The following is a 17,333-nucleotide window of genomic DNA, read 5'->3' as shown; positions in this document are numbered from 1 at the left end:
TTGGTACCACTGGCAGACAAGGTTTACCAAACTGGTGTTTAAACTGCTGTTAAAGAGAACCTGTTAGAGCCCTATTGGTCTGTAAGGCATCCAAAAATGGAAGATGGGGGAGCACAAGGTCTCTTACATCCACCAGCGCCGTGATGTCGTCATGGAGCAGTGGAAGAACACTCCATTGGCAATCTGTGAAGCTCTCGTGAACCCCATACCCAAGAGGCTTAAAGGGGTACTTCACCCCTAGACATCTTATCCCCTATCCTTTGGCTAGGAGATAACATGTCTGATCGTGGGTGGTCTGGCTACTGGGACCCCTTACGATCCCTAGGCTGGCACTCATGAACACGGAAGCCTGGGTCTTCTGTGTCCGTGATGTCACGCCCCCTCCATTCATGTCTATGGGAGGAAGCGTGACAGCTAGTACACAGCGGTCACGCCCCCTCCCGTAGACATGAATCTGGAACGGAGCAGGGAGCGGAGTTCACTCCGTGCATTGGATTACAGGGGGTTGCGCCGGACATTGTGGGGGGGTCCCAGCGGCTGCACCACCTGCAATCAGACATGTTATCCTCTATCCTAGGCATAGGTGATAAAATGTCAAGGAACGGAGTCAGTGCTGGAAAATAATGGTGGTCACACAAAATATTGACACTTAGGGTATACTCACTTTTGCATTTCAGACATGCTGCGATATCACGTATGTTCATCTATGTTTACATTATTTTATTTTAAAAAATGGTAAAAGGGGTGATATAAACTTTTATTAGGGAAGAGGCTTATTTCCTACACAGCATCAGTATTATTGTTGCTCCATTATTACAGCCTGCTGAAATTGCCTGTAGAGACGGAGCGCTGATCCAATGAGATGAATGCAGATAGGGACCCTATGCCTATCATCCAGCAACTTTAGACATTGCAATCAACTTTGATTGTGGCATTAAGTGTTATTGCTAGACATTGGTCCCATAGGTGATGTCCATAGCCACAGGTCCTGGCTTGTGATAGCAGCCAGGACCCACAGGGTATAAAGAACGCTGAGCTCCTGAGCACACTTCATAGAATGAAAGAGGGTATATGCTGCATCCTTTAAGGGGTAAAGAGGACCTGTTGCCAAACCAAAAAATATGAGATTGCAATATCATTAATTAGCTTATGGTGTTTTAGCTCATGTGGCATTAATAGGTTTCCAACAATCTTAATTCCTATATTTCTAATCATATGATTTCCTAATACTGCCTACATTTCCCATAATGCCTCTTCTTTTGCAGGAAGAGAGGGTAGAGTCTCATCCCAGCACTTTCCTAGCTAAGTGCAGTAACTGATAGATCAGCAAAATAAAACTTTTGTACCATAACTCACAGTACAGAGTATTATATGTGATGCGTCTGCAGCCTGTCTCCTTTTACTGTAGATCTTACACACAGGAGAACAGTATCAGACTGCATCACACAGGACAGACTGCAGAATCAGGTATAACTTTAAAACTTTGCAATAATCAGTGTATAAACCTGCTACTTTTTATCCTGGCCCCATACAGATAGCAGCAGCATAGATAAAAAAAAGCTGGATAGGGAGGGGTCCAAGTGATAATGTAGTCATGTACATCATAGGAAGTCATATGGCCCAGGAAAGACTACTTCCTGCTACAAAGGAAGCCTTAATATTCTGTGGTGGTAGGAATTGTGATAACATGACCCAGCTGCAGTAATAAATTGGATGCAGCTGAGCTGGACTGAATCAGATAGCACTACAGGAATATTAGGAGGGAAGGTGCATTATATGGGGTGAGTGCTTCCTTGAAGCAACATTTTTGTGTTAACATTTTATATAACCAATCCTACTATTTGAAAAGTATTTGCAAATGTGGTGTAACCATTTTATTTGTGAGTTTCTTCACCAGTTTGTACTTCTAGGACAATCTGACCTCATCATCAGGTCACAAGAATCTTTTTCTTTTTCATTTTTATAATTTTTATTGCAAGGTTTTCACTACAGATTTTAGGGCAGTGGTTTGTTTTTACATTTTATTAGGATATGGTTTCAGTTTTCTTTGTCTTTTCATTGGCCACTATGCCTATAGTTGACCAATATGGTTCTCAGAGACTTTTCACTCGATGTGTTTCTCCAGACACTGATTCTGCTGATCTTTAAGTTCAGCTAGAATTGTTTACTCCTTTGTAGAAAGAGTATAAATAGATTTCTCAGTCCTCAGCACACCAACCACTAAATTGGATGTATGATAGCTTATTGGCTCACTCCAGAAAAAAAATGTTTTTACAGACCAATATCTTAAGAATTGACAATTTATTCTCAAATATTAGACCATATCAGACTAAAAATATACAGATGAGCAACAGCCCCAGGGCCCTACGGCTGTGCATAGGTTAGAAAACACTAACTAACACTAACTCCCTGATAAGGCAGTATATTTAAAATATTGCCCTAATTACACACAGTTGTTGTATTATATAGCTATAATCCTGCAGAAAAGAATGAAGTGGCTTAAAGTGCTCTTGTAAGGAAAAATATTCATGCAACATCAATAGCCACAATTTACAGGGTTATATCATCAGTCCTGAAATGAAAATATATACATGTGCAATCTCATATGATATGTAAGTTCTACCAAACCTGTAAAAAAGAAAGAAATGTGGCAATATGGTGGATTACACTTGAAACTCTCCAGTCCTGTAAGGTAAAAATGTGGCAAAGTTCTGCTGGAATTTTCGATTAGCAGCCCAAGTCCTGCAGCATGCAAATCCTACAAGGTGGAGTGCAGCAGGGTCCAACTACATATAACACTGTCGTTGACAGTAAATGTCAGCAAATGTTTCCTGCAAACACATTAGTCCGGTTATTGGTGGTATCCTGCTCTAGCTGAGGGCGGTATGAGCTCACGGAGTGCGGCCGCTCACTTCAGTGAGCTCCTGGTGGCGTGTGACGTGGGTGGTCAGCTTACTGACTGTCATCTGATCAGGTCGGCTTGAGCGCGCGCTCCGCTGTGTCTTTTGAAGTTGATATTCCTTTTGAGTAAAATGTTCTTTAGGGTTCGTAGGTTTGACAGTCCTTTGTAGAAAGAAAAAGGTTGCAGGGCTTGGGCCCAGAGAATTATTTTAATCCTTAATCACTCAATGGGGGTCAGGTAGTTGTAGATTAAAATGGAATATGTGATGACGTTCAATGCAGCATTGAAGACAGGGCCAAATGCACACTCCAACCCTATTCACCTGTGCAAGCTTAAGGAGATGAGAAAATTCATACAAGTTTTATAATAATATTACCTATTCTCATCCTTTAAAACTATTGCTAGGCTTTCCCTTACCTGGGGCAACGATGCTGTGTAGCACCTACACACACAATAATGGTAAAACCTCCACTTCAAATATGTAAAAGTTGTTTGTGTATTTTGCAGCTGAATTACTACTTCACCTCATCCAGGGGATTTCTTTTCTTTTTTTTTTTTTCTTTTTTTCTTTTTTTTTTTTTTATGCAACATATCTATTTATTTTCTATTTTCATAAAATTAGCAGAAAATAGTAGTCAGTTGACTTATTTTTTTGTGACTGATGCAGAAGCTAATATTTGGTGTGGTTTTGCCATAGCAACATGGAAAAATTATTTAATGCGAGGTTAAAGAGGTTCTGTGGCCAACCCCTAAAAAATTAGATAGCATTATCATTCTGATGAGTGTAACCCTAATTTTAATACTTTCAGTGAATATCAGATGATGGGCGGAATTATACGGTTAGGGCAGCATGTTAGGTATACACTCCCCCACCTCACCTGCTTTTCACTCCCAATATTAATAATAAGTTCACAACTATCTGACAACCCTTAATCGCTGTGCTTAATTAGTAAAGTGTAACTTTTAAATGATATACATTATAAAAGGAAGCATAAAACTAACATCACACAAATGGTCACAAAATATGTAAATATCCTAAACAAGTAATGAGTGACATTACATATACCAATTTAAAGTGACGATTTAGTAATGTGGTACAGTGCTAGAGAGTGATAATCAATATTACTGCCAAATCAGCTCCCAAGAGTTGCCCAAAAATAAAAATCTAACCAAGCAGCAACAGAGTAAAACTGTATCTAGTTAATTTTTTTACATTTTTTTATTAATACATTTGTTTTAAAATTCCTTTTAGCATCATGGTTTACTTCTATATAATAACTGCAATTTTTAGCTTGTTAAGGTGAAGTAAGCACCATGAAGGTTATAAGGTTTATCCCGTCACAGACACTGCATACGCTGCTCTAGGTTGTGCTGTTAATGTGTTAATTGGTGCAGTGTTTGCAGAACTGTTGCCCACAGTGCCAATTGGAAAAGACACACACTGTGTATAATGCTTTACACTGGGGACATTTTTGCCTCATGGTCAGCTTGTCAAGATGACAGACTTGAGATAAAAATTCAATCACCTTCCACTGCTATGGTGCCACAATTATCACTCATTTAAAACCTGTGCAGCTAATGGAGTGTTTTATCATGGTAGACAGTGGCAGCCCTGTTCATTACTTACTGTTTGCTGATGTGATGGCCCTTCCACTGCTCTCCTCTTATCTCCCTTCACTCACAATTGGATTTTGTATTACTGGAGCAGTTATGTGCGACAAGTCATTTTCTTCTCTCTTGTGTTTTAAAGGAATACAAACTCACCTTCCTTCTTTAGCAATTACATTTTGGGATTATGGATATGGCCACGCTGGTAAATTAGGAAATGTAACCATTCCTGACATTGTTAAATATTATGTATGAAATAGAAATTGAATTTTTTAGGTCACCTAAGCCTTTTACAAAGCACAGGTCAGTGAAAATATGTAATGCACACTGTACGTTGTTGTAGCCAGCATTCTTTCTAGATATATAGTGTTACACATACAATTTGTTCAGGAAGAATTAAAAAACCCTAATTTTTAATTGAGAAGTTGGGGGAAAGAGAAAAATTTCAAAATTATATGGGTATTCCAGAGCTTTTTTTTTTCTTTTTTAAATCATTCAGGATACATTTAAAATAGAAAAGAAAGCATACTCGCCTGTCCAAAATCCTTGAGCGGTTGTTTAGACAGCTTCCTTGTCCCTGCTTCCTCCTCTCACAAGACTAAAATGCAGGAAATGTGCCCGCTCAGCCAGTCACTGGCCACTGAAGTAATCCTCCTCATTCAGTGACTGGCTAAGGGGACATTTCCTGCAGTATCAACTAGTGAGAGAATGTAGCAGAATATTGTTAGTGTATGCTTGTAATTCGGCATAAACAGATAGTCCTACACTAAAAGGTTAGTTGGTAAAGTCAGTCTTGATGGTATTTTTTAGACTATACTGTCCATAACTAATAAGGTTGGTTAGTTCTCACCGTGGCAACAGCTGGTCCCGCATTGCGGCGGGCCGAATGAGTTGATTTTCACCGGGGTAACTGGTCCCGTACTGCGACAGGCCGGAGGAGTTGAATCCTACAATAGCTGTTAGGTTACCGGCAGTGATGAGACAAGATGATCTTTGCGAGCCTGTTGTAGCGGAGGACTCCGGCACACTTGCTTGCGGCTGGATGCTTGTAATGGAAGTAGAGGTCTTTGCTGTGCACTCAGTAGGTGGAACTCTTTGTTTGATGTAACATCTATTAATTAGTAATTGTTTTGCAATATTCATATTCTGCCATTAGGGCCCAATGGCAGTATAATTCATTACAGTCATTATTGCTCTGAATAAGATGTGTTATATGTCTATTCCTTTTTTAATTGTATTTTAATAAATTTTTACATTTGTTCAAAACATCTGTTTTCAGTTACTTTCATTGTCTACCCAACAGGGTGGTATTCTTGAGGTGTGGCTATATTTTATTTTAGATTATTTATCATTTTTGATCAGTGGGTATTAATCTATTAGCCACATTAAACCTAGGATATCAGGTTGTGAGCTGCACACTTATTTATTAGATTTGTAAATTACTTCTACTTAATAATCTTAAAGGGTAGCTCCCTTCATCCTATTTTTTTTTCTGTCCCTGCCTATTGCCAAGCTATCCCTAACCCCCTCCCTGCTTTTAATTTTAATTTTTACTATATTAAAAATGCCTTTTGTCTGCCTGGCAGTGTGCTCACTACCAGGCAGACTTCCCCAGCAGGCACCACGTCACTGATGCCTGCTGGGGGAGACTTCCGCCCTTAGTTCATCTACACAGGGTGCCTCCAGCTGTTTCATCACTACAACTCCCAGCTTGCCCTGACATCTATTGGCTGTCAGGGCATGCTGGGAGTTGTAGTATTGAAACAGCCGGAGGCACCCTGTGTAGATAAACCATTAGTTAGTTACATGCGGCGCTAGCCCGAACCCCCCCCCCACATACCCCGTTCCCTCATTACACTTACTGCAGAGTCCGGCAGCGGGCGTGCAGGGACAGCAGCGGCGACGAAACAGCGGAGGCGGTGGCGATGTGTGGGAGGAGTGGCCTCCCAGCCAGTGGCCGGGGAGCCAATGCGCTCGCTCCCTGCCTGTCTGATTGACAGGGGGGAGCGAGCGCAGGCTGAATGAAAAAGGAACGTTGCCCGGCCGCATCAGTCCTTTTTCAGGCGTGACGTCACGCCAGGCTGCAGCCAGCCACTAGGAGGGAGACCCCTAGTGGCCGGTTTTCAAATGTAAATTAAAAATTTTAATTAAAAAAATTATAATAAAAGTATATTAGAGATATGTTGTAGTACATAAGTACTACAACATATCAAAAAATAAAGTTGGTGACAGTGCCCATTTAAGCCTTCCAGTATTTTTCAGCTGCTGTATGCTCCACAGGAAGTTCTTATCTTTTTTAATTTCTTTTTAGTCTGACCACAGAGGTTTGCTACGGGGATTTGTTTCTGCTCTGGACAGTAGCTGACATGGACAGAGGTGTCAGCAGAAAGCACTGTGGCCAGACTGTAAAGAAATTCTAAGAAAAAAGAACTTCCTCAGGAGAATACAGCAGCTGATAAGTACTGGAATGATTTAGATTTTTAAATAGAAGTTATTTACAAATCTTTTTAACTTTCTGGCACCAGTTGATTAAAAAAAAATTGTACCCCTTTAAAAGCAGCCCTCTACAGCGCACTTTCCTTAATTCCAGCACAGCTGCATCTATGCGTTTCCTCACTGTAACTTGGTCATGTGATTAGCAGTCTGACCCACAGAAAGTTACAGGCCCTGATTTACTAAGAGTGGAATGTAGGTTTCTTTGTGGGTTTTAATTCCCTACAAATGTTTTTTCCACGGCATTTACTAAGGTTTCCCCCAGGTTTTGCACTTTTCCCTACATTTTGCTTTTTTTTACACCTGCTCTGATCTGTTGGGTTTTCCTCAAATCCACTACATTTTCTGTGGAAACCTTAGTAAATACCACGCCCCTTTTCTGGGTTTTGTCAGTAAAATGGAGAGTAAGTCGGGTTTTTTTCAATTCTGGCGCAGACAGAATTTTTGGTGCACAACCCGACAAAATATGTCGGGTTTGCAATAGTAAATGAGGGTCAATGTCTTTATTCTGTAGGTCCATATGATTCCAATGATAGCCTATTTATATATGTTTTGTTTTATTTTGCTAGTGAAAAAAATAAAACTTTTTGTAAGAAAATTAGTAGGCTTAAAATTGACCTCTTATGACCCCTATAATTTTTGTATATTTTTGTGTATTCTGGGATGTTTGAGGGCTTATTTTTTGTTTCGTGATCTGTAGTTTTTAACAGTACCATTTTCTGCTATATAAAGTGACCAAAATTGTGCAATTCTGGAGTTTGGTATTTTTTCCTGTTTACGCCATTGACCGTGCAGTTTAATTAACATTATAGTTTAACCCCTTAACGACCACGGATGTAAATGTACGTCCTGGTTTGGCGGTACTTCGCGCACCAGGACTTACATTTACGTCCCGTGTATGATCTGACGGGTTAATGGTGGACATCCGCGCGATTGCGGATGTCAGCCATTACCAGTGTGTCCCCGTCAGAACCTGCCGTGTATGAGGCGAGCACCATTCCAATCGCGCAGATGTCCACCATTACCCCTCAGATGCCGTGATCAATACAGATCATGGCAGTGCGGTACTTTAAATGGATGATCGGATCGTCCAGCATGGCAGCCGGAGGTCCCCTCACCTGGCTCCGGTTGTCTCCCGGGGTCTTCTGCTCTGGTCTGAGATCGAGCAGACCAGAGCAGAAGATGACCGATAATACTGATCAGTGCTATGTCCTATACATAGCACTGAACAGTATTAGCAAGCAAAGGATTGCTATAGATAGTCCCCTATGGGGACATAAAAAGTGTAAAATAAAAAAATTGGAAAAATGTAAAAAAAAAGTTAAAAATCCCCTCCCCAATAAAAATGAAAATTGTCAGTTTTTCCCATTTTACCCCCAAAAAGCGTAATTATTTTTTTAATAAACATATTTGGTATCGCCGTGTGCGTAAATGTCCGAACTATCAAAATATGATGTTAATGATCCCGTACAGTGAATGGCATAAACTTAAAAAAGTCCAAAAATGCTGCTTTTTTTGTCACATTTTATTCAAAAAAATTTTAATAAAAAATGATCTAAAAGTTTTATATATGCAAATGAGGTATTGAAAAGAAATACAGCTAACGGCGCAAAAAATGAGCCCTCATACTGCCCTATATATGGAAAAATGAAAAAGTTATAGGTGGTCCAAATTTTTGATTAAGATTAGATAGGTGGTCAAGATTTTAGATTACTGATTTTGTACAAAAAAGTTTAGATTTTTTTTAAGCGGTACAAAAATATAAAAGTATCTAGCCATGGGTATCATTTTAATTGTATTGACCCACAGAATAAAGAACACATGTCATTTTTACCATAAAGTGTGAAGACAAAACCCTCCAAAATGTGCAAAATTGTGGTTTTCATTTAAATTTCCTCCATAAAAAAACTATTTTTGCGGATTTTATGGTAAAATGAGAGGTTCATTGCAAAGTACAACTGGTCACGCAAAAAACAAGCCCTTATATGGTTCTTTAGATAGAAATATAAAAGGGTTATGGATTTTAGAAGGCGAGGAGGAAAAAACGAAAACGCAAAAATAAAATTGGCCTGGTCCTTAAGGTTAAAATTGTCTTGGTCCTTAAGGGGTTAATATAACATAACATTAACATAATTTAACATTATTTTATTCATAAAATTGGAAAAGGGGGGATTCCACATTTTATTAGGGGGAGGGATTATACACATTTATTACTTTTTTTTTTTATTATTTTTTACATTTTTTGTTTAGTCCCCATAGGGGACTATTACATGGAATCTCTCAATTCCTAACACTGATCAATGCTATGCTATTACACAACAATGATCAAGGATATCTGTGGTCTGTTGCTCTTGCCTGGCAAAGCAGGCTGGAGTCACAGAGAGAAGATCGGTCGTCACTGAGGAAGGTAGGGACCCTCCAGCCATCATTTAAGGTGATCGGGACCGTGCAATTGCCCCGTGGTAGTCCCGATCACCCATAGCAATGTTGCCGGTTTTAGGTCCTGCAATCAGCTTTGATCGCAGGATCTAAAAGGTTACTAGTCTTGCAGCAGCGATAGCCGTTACAGGCTATTAGCTGCAGCCCCTGGCTGTTGATTCCAGCCGGGGGCCACGCGGTATGGAGCAGGATGAGATCACAATCCTGCTTCATAGCTTCTTCCCCCTTCCCAGAACGTACGCATACGTCCTGGGGAGGGAAAGGGTTAAATCTGTCCTTTACTGACCCCTTTAACAGTTTTATTTTTTCATATACAGGGACATATGAGGGCTAATTTTTTGCACCGCAATCTGTAGTTTTTATCGGTACAGTTTTTGTTTTCATGGGACTTTTTGATTGCTTATTATAATTTTTTCTGATATATGAAGTGACCAAAAATGTTCGGTTTTTTTTTGTTTACATTATTTTATTTACAAAATTGGAAGGAAGGTGATTTAACCTGTTAGGGATGGAGAGCATACAGGTACGCACTCACATCCTTATACGCCCTCGTGTCCTGGTACTTAAAGGGGTTATCCACCATAAGGTGATTTTAGTACGTACCTGGCAGACAGTAATGGACATGCTTAGTAAGGATCTGTGCTTGTCTTGGGGCTAATGACTATGTTGTGAGATTACCAAAACACTGTGTCTAGCTTTTTGTGAACTAGTATGTCCTGTTGTAGTTTCTTTTTTTTTTTACTACAAATCCCATAATTCCATTTTCCTACCTCGCACACATCAACCACCCCACCCATTGAAACATAAATCAGCTGCATCCATTCAAAAGACCTGTGGTTTTCAATCAGGGTGCCTACAGCTGTTGCAATAGTTGCAGATTGATCTCTCTCCCACCAAGCGATCACTCCACCCATTGAAGCAGGACAGGCTCCTCAACCTGGAAAAAATCTGAGACAACAGTCATTTTGTATATTGGCGTGAAAATCACAAAAGAATTGTGAGAAAACCGTCACACACAAGTACAGACACTATATTATGAACTACACTAACTTTACAGCCCCTGTAACCTAGTCAAGCAAAATTCCTGGAATACCCCTTTAACCTCTTATGGACGCAGGGCCTCATGCCGTGACCCTGCATCATAGCGAGCCAGGACTTTGGGCTAATAGCATGCGCTGTGCCGTGCGTTATTAACCCTTTAAACACAGCGTTCAAAGTTGATCGCCACATCTACAGTAACAAAAATACACTCCCAGCAGCTCAGTCGGGCGGATCGGGACCATCGCAGTGAAATCGCGATGTCCCAATCAGCTAGAATGCCAGCGGAGGGTGCATAGGGTGCGTTGCCTGCCTCTGTCCTGTCCGATCGGCGATTGATTGCTCCAAGCCTGAATTCCAGGTTTGAGCAATCGACCGCCGATAACACTGATCATCTCCTTGTTAATGCATGGGTGTGATCTGTGTATAAGATCAGTGTGAGCAGTGCTATAGCCACTAGAGGGGGCTATAACACTGCAAAAAAAAGTGTGAAAACAAGTTAATAAAGATCATTTAACCCCTTCCCTAATAAAAGTTTGAATCACCCCCCTTTTCCCATAAAAAAAACTGTGTAAATAAAAATAAACATGTGGTATCGCCGCGGGCAGAAATGTCCAAACTATTAAAGTATAGTGTTAATTATACCGCACGGTCAATGGCGTATGTGCAAAAAAATTACAAAGTCCAAAATAGCATGTTTTTGGTCACTTTTTATATCATGAAAAAATGAATAAAAAACGATCAAAAAGTCTGATTAATACAAAAATGGTACTAATAAAAACTTCAGATCACGGCGCAAAAAAAATAAAAAGCTATAGGGATCAGAAGATGACAATTTTAAACGTATCAATTTTCCTGCATGTAGTTATGATTTTTTTCAGAATTAATACAAAATCAAACCTATATAAGTAGGGTATCATTTTAACCGTATGGACCTACAGAATAAAGAAAATACCAAAAAATACACTGCATAGAAACGGAAGCCCCCAAAATGGCATTTTTTCTTCAATTTAGTCGCACTATGAATTTTTTTTCCTGTTTCGCCATGGATATTTTTGGTAAAATGACTGTCACTGCAAAGTAGAATTGGTGGTGCAAAAAATAAGCCATAATATGGAATTTTATCTGCAAAATTGAAAGCGTTATGATTTTTAGAAGGTAATGAGGAAAAAAATATAAATGCAAAAACGGAAAAACCTTAAGGGGTTAAGGATAGAGGGCGTACATGTACACCCTTGTCCTGTTCCCAGGGTTTGAAACACAGGGTTTTATGAGCTGAGCACACTTCAAACCCAGTGGGTACCGACTGCTATCAGCAGCCAGGACCCAGGGTTAATGCCAGGCATCACCAATCGGGCCGATGCCCGGCATTAACCATTTAGATGCCACAATCAAAGTTGATTGCAGCGTCTAAACCGAAAGTAAAAGTGTCCCGGCAGCTCAGCAGAGCTGATCGGGACCATCGCAGTGAAACCACGACATCCCGGTCAGCTGAGAGGACAGTGGGAGGGTGATTACCTTCCTCCTCCTCGTCCAATCGGTGATCTGTTGCTCTAAGCCTGCATAGAATTGGTCAGTGTAAGCAATCAAAAGATTGCATGTTATAGCCCCTAAAAAAAAAAATTACGTTTATAAAATTCAATTAACCCCTTCCTAATAAGTTTGAATCCCCCCTTTCCCATTTTCTAAATAAAATAATAAAAAAATATTAACCATATGGGGTACCGCCGCGTGCGTAAATGTCCAAACTATAAAAATGTAAGCTAGTTTAACCGCACGGTCGATGGCATACACGTAAAAAAAATATATCAAAGTCCAAAATTGTGCATTTTTGGTCATTTCATGTACCTTAAAAATTTTTATAAAAAGCGATCAAACAGTCACATCAAAACAAAAATGGTAATGATAAAAACCGAAGGCCATGGCGCAAAAAAAATTGCCATCATATAGCCCCATATGCAGAAAAATAAAAAAGGGGTCAAAATATGAAAATTTTAAACATACTAATTTTGGTGCATTTTTTCAAAGTAGTAAAATAAAATGAAACCTATATATTTATTGGGTATCCTTGTAACCGTATGGACCTACAGAATAAAGATAAGGTGTAATTTTTACCGAAAAATTCACTGCGTAGAAACGGAAGCCCCCAAAAGTTACAAAATGGCGTTGTTTTTTTTTTTGTTTTGCTGCAGATTGTTATAAAATAAGTGATGTCATTACAAAGTACAATTGTTCACGCAAAAAACAAGCCCTTACATGAGTCTGCAGGTGCAAAATTGAAAGCGTTATGATATTTAGAAGGAGAGGAGAAAAAAACAAGTGCAAAAATGAAAATTGACCTCGCCCTTAAAGGGGTACTCCGCCCCTAGACATCTTATCCCCTATCCATAGGCACCCCAGACATCCAACTGCCTCACCCCAGACATCCCTTGCACGGAGCCAACTTGCTTTGTGCCAGATGACTGGCAATGCAGGGCGGAGGCTCGTGACGTCACATTCACATCCCACTCATGATGTCCTAGACTTGCATTGAGGGGGCATGGCTGTGAAATTACGAGCAGGGTGCGCCTGTGACCAAAAATACGCTATTTTGGACTTTGGAATTTTTTTTGCGCGTACGCTATTGACCGTGCGGTTTCATTAACAATTAAAAAAAAAATTATCTACACAGTTTTTTTATTTCTTTTTTAATGGGAAAAAGGGGGTGATTCAAACTTTTATTAGGGAAGGGGTTAAATGATCACGAGCCTCCGGCGCTGACCCTGCAACTCTAAACGATCGCCGGGTGCAGATGGAGATAAGTTTAACCCCTTTGTTTTGCCCATTCTGCAGCACCTGAAACTACAGATACTGGAAGCCTGTGCTAGCGTTTCTCCTGTGGTGTTGCTATCAGTGTATGAAGAGTGGGAGAAGAGGGTTACATTGACAATCCAACACAATGGGCAGCACATTGAACACATTTTATAAGTGGTCTGAAACTTGTAAATAACTCATGAAAGAATAAAGTTATGTTAAAACCAAGCACATCATTGTTTTTCTTGTGAAATTCCCAATAAGTTTGATGTGTCACATGACCTCTTCCTATTGAAAAAATAAAAGTTGGATTCAAAATGGCCGACTTCAAAATGGCCGCCATGGTCACCACCCATCTTGAAAAGTTTTCCCCCTTACATATATGTGCCACAAACAGGAAGTTAATATCACTCACCATTCCCATTTTATTATTGTGTATCCATATAAAATGGCCCACCCTGTACTTTGTACTGACAACACATTTTATAACATAATCTGCGGGAAAACTAAAAAAACTTATTTGTGGTGTTAAATTTAAAAAAACTGCCATTTTGTAACTTTTTAGGGCTTTTGTTTCTACGCAGTGGACTTTTTGGTAAAAACCATATCTTTATTCTGTAGGTCCCAATATATGTAGGTTTTATTTTATTTTAATACTTTAAAAAAATTATAACTGCACGCACCAAAATTTGTATGCTTAAAATTGTCATCTTCTGACCCCTATGAGGGCTAATTTTTTTTGCGACGTGGTCTGTACTTTTTATCCGTACAATTTTTGTTTTGGGACTTTTTGTTAATTTTTATGGTATGTGAATTGACCAAAAATGCACAATTTTGGACTTTGGTATTTTTTTACGTGTACGCCATTGACCTTGCGGTTTTGCTAACCTTATATTTTAATAGTTCGGACATCTGCGCACGTGGCTTTACCACATATGATTATTTTTCTTTTTTATCACATTATTAATTTATTTTTTAAATGGGAAAGGGGGATTCAAACTTTTATTAGAAAGGGGTTAATTCACTTTTATAAACTTTTTTTTAACACTTTATTTTTTGACCCCATAGGGGGCTATGCCATGCAGTGTTTTGATTGCATATGCTGTTCAATGCTATGCCATAGCATAGCATTTATCAGTGTTATCGGTGCTCTAAAAGAAGACTAGGTAGCTCTACAATATTTAGGACTAAATTAAAACTGGTAAAAAAGTTGTGTACCCTATGCAACCTCAGAAGAAATTGAAAAAAAGAAACGAAAAGTAACCGTTCTCTAGTGAGATCCTTAGATATAGGTGTCAGAGTATGAGAACAGATATAGATAAATGCAATGGAAAAATGTGCCACTCCACATACACTGCATTCATTTGGTTCCACAACATCACAGTCCTCTGCTCAGTATATATAACGCCACAATGCAGTGGTACTCAATCACATCAAGCCAGTAATATAAATCCTTATAAGAACAGAAGATGGCACTCACCACGTGGCGTAAAAAATATGTTTTATTCAGACAGTGTGGGTACAATGGCCTTTGGTATCTTGTACCCACGCTGTTTGAATAAAACAGATATTTTCTGTTAAATAAATAATATATTTTATATTACACGGTAGTTATTGTTAGTCCATTTGATCACATGTGTCTTTATAGTGCCTTTTGCACTGGTTATGCTGGTGATAGTGATAGCATTGGAGTTGTAGTGCTGTAAGTTCCAAGGTATGAGTCCTAGAGTAAACTATATATATATATATATATATATATATATATATATATTTCCAACAGTGACATTATACGCTTTAAATGTGATAATCCTGTGAAAAAAATAGATTAAAGTCCTATGGAGCAAATTTGTAGCGCTATGTACCTCTTGTTCCTGTTTGAGAATATAAAGTAGCGCTATGCATACATAGAGTGTTATTTTTTTCCCAGACTATTTTTTTCTCACACGTATTTATCAATGTTTCGCACATGTCAGGAAAATTCTGTTGCACGATATTAAATTTTGTCGCACAGGGAAAAAAAGTGTCGCACAGGAAAAATAAAGCGTAAAGCAAATAAATAAAGCAAAGTAACTCTGCACCAGGACGTAACTTTGCATTCATGGTCGTTAATGGGTTAACAAACAAAAAGTAAAAATAAAAAAATAAGGAAATGAAAGCCAAGATAAAAAAAAAAAAAAGAGAAATTCCAAAAAAAAATAATAATAAAAAAGTGAAAAATGTAATATAAAAAGCTACTATGGGGACAAAGTAACAGGATTTTCAAAAAAACACAGACTTTTTAACAGATTCCCCACACCTCAAGGCAGTCGGGTTTTTATGTTCAGTAATTCACAATTTTTCTGGTGGGTTTTTAAATTCAACTGTCGGGTTTTCAGGAAAATGTTGGGAACAGGCCCCTAATTATGGAAACCACGCCCCTTTAGTCAGGTTAAATAAATCACCTACTACATTCCTCCTAGCAGCTGTCAGACCCTCCCCTTCATACTCATCTGTATAAGGGTACGTTCACACCATGGATTTCCACACTGCGAAATTTCAGCGGCGGACAATTCTGCCGCGGAAATTGTTCCGCGTAAAGAAATAACATGTTCATTCTTTGCGCGGATTCTGCGAGCACCAGTGCCCCGCGGCCCTAGTGCCGAAGTATTTTCGGCGGCCGCCGCCAGATGGAATCTCCGCTTGCTGAATTCAGCGAGCGGAGATTCCGCAGTGTGAACACACCCTAATGCTGCAGCTATCTCTAGGACCAGAATAAATAGTAAACACCTGCCCCTGTGATAACACAGCGTTGTTGCTTCACTTTTTTTTTTTTTTTTTACATTTTTTATGTGATTTTTCTGAAATTGCAGGAAAACTAAAACATGGTCAAAACATGGTTAAAAATCCTGCTAAAATACAGTAAAAACACATGCAAATATAAAATGAAGACTTCAGCTCTTCATAAAACACCTTACATTTGTAATTACAAGTCAAATCACTTTTACCTGGTTACAATATTTCTTTAAAAATGCACGCTGAATAAGAAAATGCATCAAAAATGCACATACATGAACTGACCCAATCCACTCATGCGTCTCCGCTGCTAGATAATCAGGCTTCACACACACTCTTTGCAGAGCCAGCCATGTAGACAGCATGAGAAAATCATTTAAGTCATTCTGTGCAATAAGTATGGCTAAAATCTCTGGCATGCCGCATCTGTTAAAAAGGTAAGCATGAGGCATAGATGAGATACTCTGCATTATTCTTTAATAATAGCCTATTTGCACTATATACCGTAAGCAAAAGAGATAAAATACACTGGAGGGTTTCTTAAAAGGGAATCTGTCAGTTGAATTCATATGTTGTTACTAATCAGAGTGCCAGGTATGGGATAAAAGCAGCTCCACAGTAATACCTTTTTACATTTGGAAACTTTTGTTTGTGAGCTGAGTAGTTTGTGTTTTTTATATATGCAAATGAGAAGCAAGTGCCCATAGGGCAAGGCTGGCCACCTCAAATGCCCAGCACAGAGGCAGAAGCAACAATAGGCGATACAAATGCTGGCCACTTGAGTTTATCTGCTCCACCCTGACAACTCTTTTTTGCCCATTTATGTATGTGAAAAAATGCAAATAGCTTGGCTTACAAGCAGAAGATCACAAATCTAAAGGTATAACTCTGAAGAACCTTTTAACCCCTACACGGTGCTGTGATTAGTTGCAATTAGAGATGAGCGAAGTTACAGTGATTCGAAACGAACTTCTCGGCTCGGCAGTTGATGACTTTAGCCTGCATAAATTAGTTCAGCTCTCAGGTGCTCCGGTGGGCTGGAAAAGGTAGATACAGCCTTAGGAGAGAGTCTTCTAGGACTGTATCCACCTTTTCCAGCCCACCGGGGCACCTGAAAGCTTAACAAATGTATGCAGGCTAAAGTCATCAACTGCCGAGCCGAGAAGTTCGTTTCGAATCACTGTAACTTCGCTCATCTCTAGTTGCAATATGTGAAAACATCTGAGAGATTCCCTTTTAAAAGGGGTATTCCTGTCTTGTGACCCATGTGATTATTCAGATCCAGTAA

At 39.2% G+C, this 17,333-nt stretch overlaps 1 protein-coding gene and 1 long non-coding RNA gene across 2 annotated transcripts in view; one reads left to right on the top strand and one right to left on the bottom strand.

Annotated features, from left to right (window-relative positions):
- Window positions 1-17,333, top strand: part of EXOC4 (exocyst complex component 4) — a 471,200-nt gene that overhangs the window by 389,571 nt on the left and 64,296 nt on the right.
- LOC130368862 (uncharacterized) lies at window positions 1,956-10,383 on the bottom strand. Its single transcript, XR_008892589.1, has 3 exons — window positions 10,274-10,383; window positions 5,361-5,621; window positions 1,956-3,063 (listed from the first exon to the last, which is right to left on the bottom strand). It is a non-coding gene; the product is annotated as an uncharacterized LOC130368862 (long non-coding RNA).

The sequence above is a fragment of the Hyla sarda genome, chromosome 4 (genome assembly GCF_029499605.1).
Source record: "Hyla sarda isolate aHylSar1 chromosome 4, aHylSar1.hap1, whole genome shotgun sequence".
NCBI classification, from domain to species: domain Eukaryota; kingdom Metazoa; phylum Chordata; class Amphibia; order Anura; family Hylidae; genus Hyla; species Hyla sarda.
Note: the sequence above shows the minus strand (reverse complement) of the source record. Positions and strands in the feature narration are given on the sequence as shown.